Source organism: Panthera uncia, assembly GCF_023721935.1.
Source record: "Panthera uncia isolate 11264 chromosome B3 unlocalized genomic scaffold, Puncia_PCG_1.0 HiC_scaffold_2, whole genome shotgun sequence".
Classification (NCBI taxonomy): Eukaryota; Metazoa; Chordata; class Mammalia; order Carnivora; family Felidae; genus Panthera; species Panthera uncia.
In genome coordinates this window covers 3,419,842-3,431,618 of record NW_026057583.1, presented here as the reverse complement: position 1 = coordinate 3,431,618, position 11,777 = coordinate 3,419,842, and the positions used below count along the sequence as shown (strand labels likewise).

The 11,777-nt window shown below is 41.3% G+C and overlaps 1 protein-coding gene across 1 annotated transcript in view; it reads right to left on the bottom strand.

The window, feature by feature from the left end:
- Nucleotides 1–11,777, bottom strand: part of ADAMTSL3 (ADAMTS like 3) — a 349,469-nt gene that overhangs the window by 232,862 nt on the left and 104,830 nt on the right.

The window sequence follows — 11,777 nt, the reverse complement described above, 5'->3', positions numbered from 1 at the left end:
ATATATATAGATATATAGATAGATACCTACACACACACACACACACACATATACATTTAGAATGCTTGTCAAGCTGGAAAATAAGTTTAGGTAAATTTCCCAGAAAATAGGGCAAATGAACAAAGAGAAGAAAATAAAAAATCTAATATCTGAATAATAGGAGTTTCAACAAAAGAGAACAGAAAAAAATGAAGAGGAGAAATCATCAAAGAAATAATTCAAGACTGAAAGGAATAAATTTTCATAGTGAAAGAATCCATGGTGAGTACATACAACGGACCAAAACAGACCCACATCAAGATACAGCATGATAACATTTCAGAGAACTAGGAGACAAATGCTTCTCTACACATCCAGAGAGGAGGAAAAAAGAATAGGAAATCAGAATGCCTTCGGATGTCACAATACCACCACTGTGTATTGGGAGACGGTGAAGCAATGCCTTTGAGTTTCTAAGGGAAAATAATTTTTATATAATCCTATTTCTGGAAAATCATCCTTCAACTTTGAGAGTAAAATAAAGACATTTTCAAATATCCAGGGAGCTCCTGAAAAATGTACTAATTAAAAAGAAGGAGAAAGTTAAGGGGGAAAAAAGAGAGAGAAAAAGAGAGAGAAGTGACTGGGGAACAGGAGATCTAACCCAGGAGAGAGGTAGATGGCGTTCCCGGGATGACAGTACGATGAAACGCAGGACACCCTGAGCTCCTAGCTATAGAGCAACTAGCTCAGCTTAAAAAGCTGTTAGGAACTCTCCAGGAGGGAAATCCATGAGAAAGAAGATGAAGGAGAATGAAAATTAGAAAAATGAGTGAAAATCCAAATAACTATTTTTTTTTTAATTAGTGATAAAAATGTACAAAACAAAGAAAACAAATGAGCCAATTCTGGATTCTAGAGAAAAGAAAAATACACCCTGGAAAGGCAAAATAGTCATACTATTTTACATCACTCAGCTGTGAGTAGTAGAAAGATCATAGTTGTAATAATTTATTTTATTTAGCATTATTTTGGTTTTTTTTTTTTCTTTGAGAGACAGAGAGAGTGTGAGCAGGGGAGGGGCAGAGACGGAGACACACACACACACACACACACACACACACACACACAGAATCCAAAGCAGGCTCCAGGCTCTGAGCTGTCAGTTCTGAGCCTGTTGCAGAGCTTGAACCCATGAACTGTGAGATCATGACCTGAGCCGAAGTCAGACGCTCAACCGACTGAGCCACCCAGGTGCCTCCATAAGTTGTAATAATTTAAACCCTGAACAGTGGTCTAGCCAAAGCTGCACATGACACTGAGACGAGGAACTAAAAGAGAGTATTTGCACGTGTGTGTATGCATGCGAACGTACGTACATGCACAGTCCGGGAACAAGAAATGTGAAAGATTGCTAAATTCCGCATCTTCTGAAATAAGAATCTAAGAGATAATGCCCACAACTGAACAATCAAGAAGTTGCAAAAGAAGCGTTAGGAATTGAGAATAAATATAAAAATAATTAGCCACCCCTGGGGAATCAAACAACGGCAGGAAGGGGATAAGGAGATTGTTGCTTTTCACCTCAAGCCTAGATGAGCTATTTGGCTATTTAAACTATATTCCTGTACATCTCTGAAAAAATAAATAAACATGTAAAAGCTTTTTTACAAATCTCACTGTAAAAAGTCCATATTCCCCAACACAGCTGTCAATATTCTTCACCAAATGAACCACGCTTCCCCATCCCACAGACCTGCGCTATAGTCAAACAGGCTTTTTTCTAAATCAGCCCTGGGATTTATTAATTCAGTTATTTATTTGTAAAATAAAATTTACTAAATTTCCAATATATGTCAGCAGTAACACAGAACGTAAAGTAAAGGGCTGAAAGAAACAATCCACACCACTTCAGTTTAGTCTCGACTGTGGAGAACAGAAAAATAAAACAACACGGTGGAAGAAACACTCTCATAAAAACACTCACAAGATCCCAAGGAAGCACAGAAGAGGTGCACATAACCCAGGAAAGGGGAGGGATTGCCAACGAATGCTTAACGGAAGAAACGAGGATTCAAAGGCGTTTTCAAGGTCAGCTATGTGTCAACCAGGAAAAGGAGAAAAAGATGCTTTAGTCAGAAAGAAGGAGCATTGACCAAAAAAAAAAAAAAAGTTGATAGTGAGCTCACATTCACCCACCCATTCAGTTAACACTGTTTGGGTCCCAATATTATGTCAGATACTACGTTAGGCATTGGAGTGGGGAAGTGTTTGACCCTTCCCTAAAAGGAATCCTTTTTGCCAACAATTTAAAAGGCACGAAAGACAAACATCAAAGCTACAGCAAGGCATCAAGATAGACTTCCTAAATGAGGATGACCCTGAACACTAAGTATGAACTAGCCAGATATCATACTTAAAAAAAAGACAAAAGTCTGCCTGATGTGACGCAAGTGATTAAGGCAATTGATACACAAAAGGACCAGGTTTAATGTGAAGGAAAGAATGTAAGGTAAGAAATATGCCACAGGAGCATTTTAAAACTTCATGAGAAGTCGACAGATCTCTCTCTCTCTCTCTCTCTCTCTCTCTCTCTGTGTCTCTCTCTCTGTCTCTGTGTCTGTCTCTGTCTCTCTCTCTCTCTCTCTCTCTCTCACACTCACACACACACACACACACACACACACACACACACACACACACAAATTCAAGTGGCAAGGATCTTGAAAAATCGCTCTCAAATATACAGAAAAAGAAAAAAGTGGGGCACCTGCGTGGCTTAGTTAAGCGACCAACTTCGGCTCAGGTCACGGTCTCACGGTTCATGAGTTTGAGCCCCACGTCGGGCTCTGTGCCGACAGCTCAGAGCCTGGAGCCTGCTTCAGATTCTGTGTCTCCCCCTCTCTCTGCCCTTCCCCTGCTCATGCTCTGTCTCTCTGTCTCTGTCTCTGTCTTTTTCTCTCTCTCTCTCAAAAATAAACATTAAAAAATTTTTTTAAAGAAAAAAGCAATGAAAGTGATTGGTGAGAACGCAATAAAAGTGGAACACAGACAGAAACAACTGATGGTCATGAAGGCCAGGACAAAGGGGCAAGAACCAACAGTGAATGATATAATAGAAGAAAAATTTTCCTCCAATAAATAAGGACGAAAATCTGCACAAGTAGCTATTATGTGCCAAGGAGAAATGAATTTCAAAAGAGTGAGAGCTAGACACAATCTTATAAAATTCTTGACTTTATGAAGGAAAAAAAAAAAACCCTAAGTCTTTTCTAGGCTGCCAAACAGAACAAATAGGTTATCTACAAAGACCAACAACAACAAAAACAACCAAGCTGGCCTGAGGGGTCTATGAGCAGCAACACGGACACCAAACATTATGGAAAAAGAACTCTGGGCCTTGAGAAGGGAAATTTGTGTCTTGGGTATTTTATACCCAAATAAGCCATTCACTGTTTACGTGTGAAAGCAGGAAAAAGACATTTTCAGATACATAAGGACTCATAAAGTATAAGACCCACAGCTTTGTCCCGAAATTAAAAAGGCTATAAAGCCCTGTTGCTTGAAGTGTGGTCTATGGACAAGCAGCATTGACATCGCCTGGGAATTTGTTAGAAATGAAAGCTCTTGGGCCCCACTCCAGACCTACTGAATCAAAGTTTATATTTTAACAAGATCCCTAGGTGATTCATTTGCACATTAAAATTCCAGAAGCACTGCTCAAAACACATCCCTGCCAACAAAGTGATGATTCAAAATGAAGAAACTACAAAGACGGATAATTAGCACCGAAATAATGTACGCACGCACACACAATTAAGTTTCAACAAAGGTCTGAAATATGATTATAAAAGAAAAGATATAAAGCAAAATACTGGTGCCAATACACTGAAATGTAAAATCTCAAATAATAACAACAAAACCCAAGAGGTGGAAGTGAAGAGGAAAAGCATAAAATATTCATCGTCTGTACAGGGAGAAATCAGAAAAAAAACTATTTTATTGTTGGCATTGGCACTGGTAGCTATAAAGTAATTATTAAAATATGGCTTTCAAACATCTTCAATTTCATCGGCAGCAAAATATATATATATTTATTATATATATATATATATATATAATATATATATATATGTATATAATTTCCAAATTACCAGAGGTTAAATTTCAGGCAAAAACATAAGAAAAAAAGAGAAAGATTTTAAATAGAAATAGTAATCTGAGCACATATATTGAATTCCTTTCCTTACAAATGCCTAGTGAAATGACCGCCTTAGTACATTCATAAGTGGACATCTCTATATTATACGTGGAAATTCACAGAGGCTATACACAAACCAGGAACTTCAAGATATAATGTAAGCAAGTCTGAATTAAAGGGGGTGGGGGTGCCTGGGTGGCTCAGTCGGTCAAGCATCCGACTTCAACTCAGATGGTGGTCTCATGGTTCATGAGTTCGAGCCCCACGTTGGGCTCTGTGCTGACAGCTCAGAGCCTAGAGCCTGCTTTAGCTTCTGTGTCTCCCTCTCTCTCTGGTCCCTCCACCACTCATGCTCTATCTCTCTCTCTCTCTCAAAAATAAACATTAAAAAAATTAACAATTTAAAGGGGGTGCACAAATATACCATTCACTGTACATAAAAGTGAGGCTAAGTGAGAACCTACCTTTACCCACTAAATTAAAGTGGACGATGTAGCCAGAATTCCTTGCAAATAACAGGATGGGGGTAACTAGCAAAAGACACCTAATATCCCACTAGATGGAGGTCCCTGTGATATCTCAGTGCCTACACGGGCTAGGGTACTCTGGAAAGGTTACATAAAGTATAGGTACCACGAATACTATCTCCAAATAAAAGCAAGCCACAAAAATCATAGAAAAGAAATTCATTTAGCAGAAAGGCAGTATTCCTTCCCATGAATGCCGTCCAACCACACTTCCTGTTGATCTTTCAGTATGGAGATACTGACCCAAAGATGCAGTACATCTAGAACAGTGATTCTTACCCAGACAGAAGGGCATTTTTCCATGGAGATCCAGAACTGAATTAACTAGGGACTTGATCACATTCTGACCAAAAATCCAGATCCCTGTTATTTGGAGTAGAGGGACTCAGAAATAAAACACACGCGCGCGCATATATATATATCCTTATTTTTTTTAATTTGCTTGTTTAAATTTTTTTAATGTTTGTTTTTGAGAGAGAGAGAGAGCGAGCAGGGGAAGGGCAGAGAGAGAGAGAGGGAGACACAGAATCCGAAGCAGGCTCCAGGCTCCATCAGCCTGGACGTCCAGGAGCCGTCAGCACAGAGCCCGACGCGGGGCTCGAACTCACGAACCGTGAGATCATGACCTGAGCCGAAGTCAGACGCTTAACCGACTGAGCCACCCAGGCGCCCCAGATTTGTTCTTATTGTTTAAATGGAAGCTTAGACCATTGATTGTTTTCAGCCAACCCTGATATGTATATTGTGATATGTATATTCTGGGCTATACACTTCCCTACAAAGATGGCTTGAGCTAACTATTCCAAAAGATTTATTTCTGATAATGCTTCTTCTCCTTAGTTTCTACTTTGTCTGATACCCGTACAGCTTTACCAATTTTCTTTTAATTAGTGTCATGTTATGGCTTCTTCCTGTGCTTTTATTTACAGTTGTTGGGTGTCCTTACACTTCATGTTTGTCTCTAGTAAACAGCATATGATATTGGTGTTTTACCTCTAACAGCCTTTATCTTTTAACTGGACTTAGTCCTTTTACATTTAATATAAACCCTGATATATTCAGGGGTTCACATCTACCACCTTGCTGTTTGTTTTCTATTTGTAACACTTGCTCTGTATTCCATCTTCTCTCCCTGAGTTTTCTTTCTTGAGTTATTTGGAATCAACCAAACATTTTACCATTATTCTATTTCTATGACAGCTGGTTGGTAGTTATAGAATTTTTTATTAGGCTTTTAATGGTAACCCTAGAAATTACAAGATGCACCCGTGACTTTGAAATGTCAAATGTTAGTCACTTTTATGACTTCCTAGGCAATTCAAAAACATTAGAATACTTTAACTCCATTTACCCCCTTCCCAAATTTCATGTTATGGTTTCCCTGGGGTTTTTTTTATTCTACATATACTTAAACCCCCACAAAACATACTATTATTACTTTAAATGGTTTGTATTCATTTATATTTCTGTTCTCAATTGTCCATTTCCTCCTGAGTTTCCACTCTCCAGACGGGGTCACCTTCCTTCTACCTGAAGAACTCCCTTTAGCACAGTTCAAGTAGCGAAGAATTCTAAAGTTTTTGTTTGCCTGAAAATACCTTATTTCACCTTCACACTTGAAGGCTCTTTTCCTTCATGGGGAATTCTACTCTAATAGTTATTTTCTTTCAAGACGTTAAGCAGGTCATTTCATTATCTTCTGATGACAATTTACAGTCACCTGATTTTTGCTCCTTTGAAGATAATGCATGTTTTCTCTCTGACTTATTTTAAGACTTTCTTCTACTATAATGGATTTATGTGTATTTATTCTATTTGGGGTTTTCAGGGCTGCATCAATTTGTGGCTTGATCCCTACAGAGCAGTAACTTTTTTCAGTAGTTCTGGGATATTCTCGGCTACTAACTCTTCAAATCGTATTTGTACTCTACGCCCATTTCTTTTCCTTTAGGACTCCAATTACACATACTTTGGACTTTTTTACCTTATACCATATATCCTTTATTCTATTTTCTGTGTTTTCCCCCCTCTATAATTTAGCCAGCATAGTTTTATACTCTTTTCTGTTATTTCTTTTTTTTATTTTTATTTTTTTAATGTTTATTTATTTTTGAGACAGAGAGAGACAGAGCATGAACGGGGGCGGGGCAGAGAGAGAGGGAGACACAGAATCGGAAGCGGGCTCCAGGCTCTGAGCCATCAGCCCAGAGCCCGACGCGGGGCTCGAACTCCCGGACCGCGAGATCGTGACCTGAGCCGAAGTCGGACGCTCAACCGACTGAGCCACCCAGGCGCCCCTCTTTTCTGTTATTTCTAATCTGCGGTTAAGTTCACAATTTTAGTTGTCATATGTTTCTGTTCTCAAATTTCCATTTGATGCTACTTCATGGATCCCAGTTCTCTGGTAAGATCCTGTATTTTGTCATCTATTCGTACCAAACACATTTATTACAGGGTTTTTGTTTTGTCGTGTTTTTCAGCACATAGATCCAACAGCCCCGGTACCTGTTTCTATTCTGTTTTTCATCTTGATCCTGTCTCATGGTAAGACTGGTAATTTTATTACATTATGGGCATGATCTATGAAAATCCGTATAATCTCCAGGGTATTTTAGGGTCTTTTTTAAAGCTTCTTGGAGGCAGGTGGAATAGTGACAAATTTTATCACTCAAATTGGGGTTGAGCTCATTCAAGACGAAGTTTTAGTCTTAGCAACATCTAGTCTAATTAGAACTGGTTTTCCCCCTTACTTTTAGGGTACAGTTCTTCAGGGATACCAGCTTATCACTGAGGTGTCTACCAGGGCTTTGAACCCCAATTTTTATGTCCCAGGACCATGAGACTGTCAATAAATCTGCTTACCGTCTCAGCCTCTTTGTAACTGCCTTCTGCTTGGCTTTTCTACCTCTCATTGCTTAAGAATCAGTGAATGCCTGGATGAAAAATATGGCTCAGATAAAGTCACTTTTCTGCATATTGCTTCCTTTAGGGATCTTAGAATCTCAAGTTCTGAGTCCATGGACTATGTTTACTTCTCAATTTCTGCTTCCCTATTGCCCATCGCTGAGCTGTTAATACCTGCGATAGTTTATATTAGTCCAAAGTGAAGTGAGACAAATAAGAGATAAACAGTAGATTTTCAGAAAGCTAGGTGAATTCAATTTAAAGGCAGGTGTTTTTTTTTTTAACGTTTTTTTATTTATTTTTGAGACAGGGAGAGACAGAGCATGAACAAGGGAGGGGCAGAGAGAGAGGGAGACACAGAATCTGAAACAGGCTCCAGGCTCTGAGCTGTCAGCACAGAGCCCGACACGGGGCTCGAACTCACGGACCGCGAGATCATGACCTGAGCCGAAGTCGCCGCCTTAACCGACTGAGCCACCCAGGCGCCCCAAAAGGCAGGTTTTTTAAATCTAAGAGTATGCCCTGCTTTTAGATGCTAAAATGAAAAGACCCTGATTGTAATTCTTCTTTGAAAAGGCTGTGATGGTAGACCATAGCTGTGTTCTGTTTGCTCGTTGTTGTTTTTGTCCTTATTTAATGAAATAAAAAATTGACAACCTATATCAATTCCAAATATGCTTCTTGTGAAATTTTACAAGTGTCTGAAATTCAAAAGTCTGAGAACCAGATTCTGAATCCTGGCCTACAGATCTACCTCCTTCTTCAATACTGGCCCGTTCTGTTTTCTCTTTTCTCTATTGTTCTCTAAGCATAAAAGCCTCTTTTCATTTCCTACTCCAGCATTTTTACACATGCTGCTCCCACCCTTTGAATATTTTGTTCCATATCCCTCCCCTATAAGAACCATGAGGGCAGACTTTGTGTTAGTGTCCTTCACAATTGTTAAACTCCTTGCATATGTCGAGATATAAAAAGGGTCTGGACAGAAGATATTTGCAAATGACACATCAATTAAAGGGTGAACATCCAAAACATATAAAAACTTACACAACACAACACCAATAAAACCCAAATAATCCAGTTAAAAATGGGCAGAAGACACGAACAGACATTTCTTCATAGAAGACATCCAGATGGCCAACGGACACGTGGAAAGACGTTCAACATCGCTCATCATCAGCGAAATGCAAATCAAAACCACAATAGATACCACCTCACACCTTTCAGAATGTCTAAAATCAACAACACAGGAAACAACAAGTGTTGGCAAGAATGTGGAGAAAAAGGAACACTTGTGCACTGTTGGTGGGAATGCAAACTGGTGCAGCCGCTGTGGAAAACAGTGTGGAGGCTCCTCAAAAAATTGTAAAAAATGTAAAATAGAACTACCATAGTATCTGGTAATTCCATGCTGGGTATGGAATTGGTACTATACTGTACCTCTAAACTGTACCTCTAAACTAATACAACTATATGTTAGCTATCTGGAATTTAAATAGATACGCAGACAGATAAATTTTTAAAAGGGTCTGGTGCTTGGAGACAGAAAGATCAGTGGAGGATTATAGAGTGGAAAGATTTCTGAAGCGTTGAGAAATCTGTGTAATGATCCTACCTTTCACTCTGCCCCACCAAGAAAGAGAAGCGATGAGGCCTTCAATCTGCTAACCCCAAATCAAGGGGGAGAAAGGTTAGGGACAGCACTTACAGAGTTCAATCTGTACCTCCGGCCGTTGGTTGGTGGCTGATCCGTACCTGAGAAATTGAAGGGCAGAGAGACTGGCCGCAGCACCTGTGTAGGGAGAGTAGCTGTTGCCGCACTGGCTCACTGAGCTTCGAGAGTTCATTTAGCGAAGTTGGCAAGACGGTTTCAGGTGAGCCAGACGCGGGCCGCGTGCGACACAGGCAGCATGGCGCTGTCTCAGGAACCTACCAAGATGGCCGCCAAGGGGGGAGGATAGACATCAACAGGAAGAAGCCTGGAGGGTGCCCAGCTGTCCAAGAGCCGAAGAAGGAGCAGTATTAGCAAGACGGGGTTGTGAACACACATCTGGAGGGAACTGCTGCCAAGACAGGCCAAGGGACCGGGGGCAAAGGGGACACGGCGCCTCAGAGAAATCCATCCAAGTGTCCACAACAGAAGCAGCCAGCTTCAAACACCTGCCGAAGCAGAGAGCACCGGGGCCCGCTCGCTACAGTCAAGGCAGACCTCTCCTCTCCTGTTGCTGTCCTCATCCCAAATTTCCCTTCCTGGAAGGTGCAGAAAAGACAGAAGAAACTCGGCCACCTCCCTTCCTTATCTGACACGTTCAATGATCAGCTGGCCCCAGTTAGGAGAGGGAAGATGCAAATCCACACACACGGAGATAGATCAATTACCAAAATTATATTCCCAAGTCAAGGTTATTTTTTAATTAATAAAATAATCAATGAATATGTGAGCATTTTGGTTGTATGACAATAGAATTAAAGTGGTCATTCATGGTCGTTAATATATTCCTCCAATTGTTTTTAACAAATAAAAGTACATACTTTAAAAAAAAAAAAAGGACAGGGGCACCTGGGTGGCTCAGTCGGTTAAGTGTCTGACTTCGGCTCAGGTCATGATCTCATGGCTCATGAGTTCGAGCCCTGTGTCGGGCTCTGTGCTGACAGCTCGGAGCCTGGAACCTGCTTCGGATTCTGTGTCTCCCTCTCTCTCTGCCCTTCCCCTGCTCTCTCTCTCTCTCAAAAATAAACAAACATTAAAAAAATTTTTTTAAAAAAAGGACAAACACAAATAACCCCCACTCCTTTCCCATCCAAACTCCACCAGTGAACGCAAATTATTAAGACCCCCAGATTTGGAGGCCACAGAGTGGAGCCAAAGTCCTACCTTCCACACATCAGACTCTAGGCTGGGAACTTCTCCCCCAGGTGACTGAACGGCAGTGGGAAAAATCTTATCCCACACATGAGAGTCCCTCCCTGACCCCTGCCCACAGGCATACGGCCCTCCTACTGCAGACCTCACCAGGATGAACACACGCCAATACAGCACATACCCTACCATCCCTGCACAGTGCACGACGCACTCAGAGTAACAGAGCCTTCGTTTCCTCCCCACGTCAACAGCACAGGGGGTGTAGGTACGCCAATCTGTCTGTGCAAGACTAATCCCTAGATTTCAGTTCTGCAACCACGCACTTAGGGTCAATGCGCTGAGCGGGAACTCAGCCTGGGGGCAGTGACACCGACAGTGCCTCCAATAGCCTTCCCCTGCTGTCCGACAGCGGACTAAGCATCCTCCTTCTCCAAGGCCACATCACAATCTCCCAGTTGCCCCGCTGTGCACTGTCTCAAGAAAACTGCAGGACGTATGTGGTCACTCTTTAATAACCCATAAAACAGCAACATCAACGAAACCCTGCTTGAGCCAGACACAGTATGCTCTCCCTGCATTTCTGATCTACACCTTGACACTATTCAGGGAACGTCAAGTTACCCTTCTGCCTGACGATATCCCAAATCTGACGATGGCTGCCATAATCCTGGAGCCTTCCTTTGGTCTAGGACCAGGACATCAGGTTCCATCAACCTGGGGCTCTGTCTTCTCTGAGAGCCGAGGTGAATTCTTGGCTGGCACTTAAACTGTCCTATGAAGGGTTACCTCAAATTGTCTCAGACGCAGTGATGACTATGGGCTTCTTACAAACTTAATGTGTTTTTTTTTAAGAAGCCAATCTTATATTTTAACATGTTATTTAATATAAGCATACCTACGGTGTGAAAACAGAACTCGCTTTACCTTTTTAATGGATGGGATGCTCAGAGAAAGTGAACAAGAAATGAATTAAAAGTGAAATAACTCAAGGGTGGCACCCAAAATACTCGAGCCATTATCCCTAATCTTGACAATGTGGGGCCAGTAACTTAACACGCCAGGCCTTCCCTCCTACAAAGCTTGAAGTGTTTAGTGTCCCAGGCTCCTTTGAGCTGGGGGGTCTCACGTGGATGGACTACAGCCACACTCGTGAAAATGGGACCGTTACTATTTAACTATGGTAACCTGAGGATAACTAATATTTACACACAGCAGATGTCACATCACCATCATAGTACCTTGCGAGGCCGGAAGCCGAGCTGTCTCGCCAGCCCCACCCTTCAAAGACCCTGACGTCCCACAA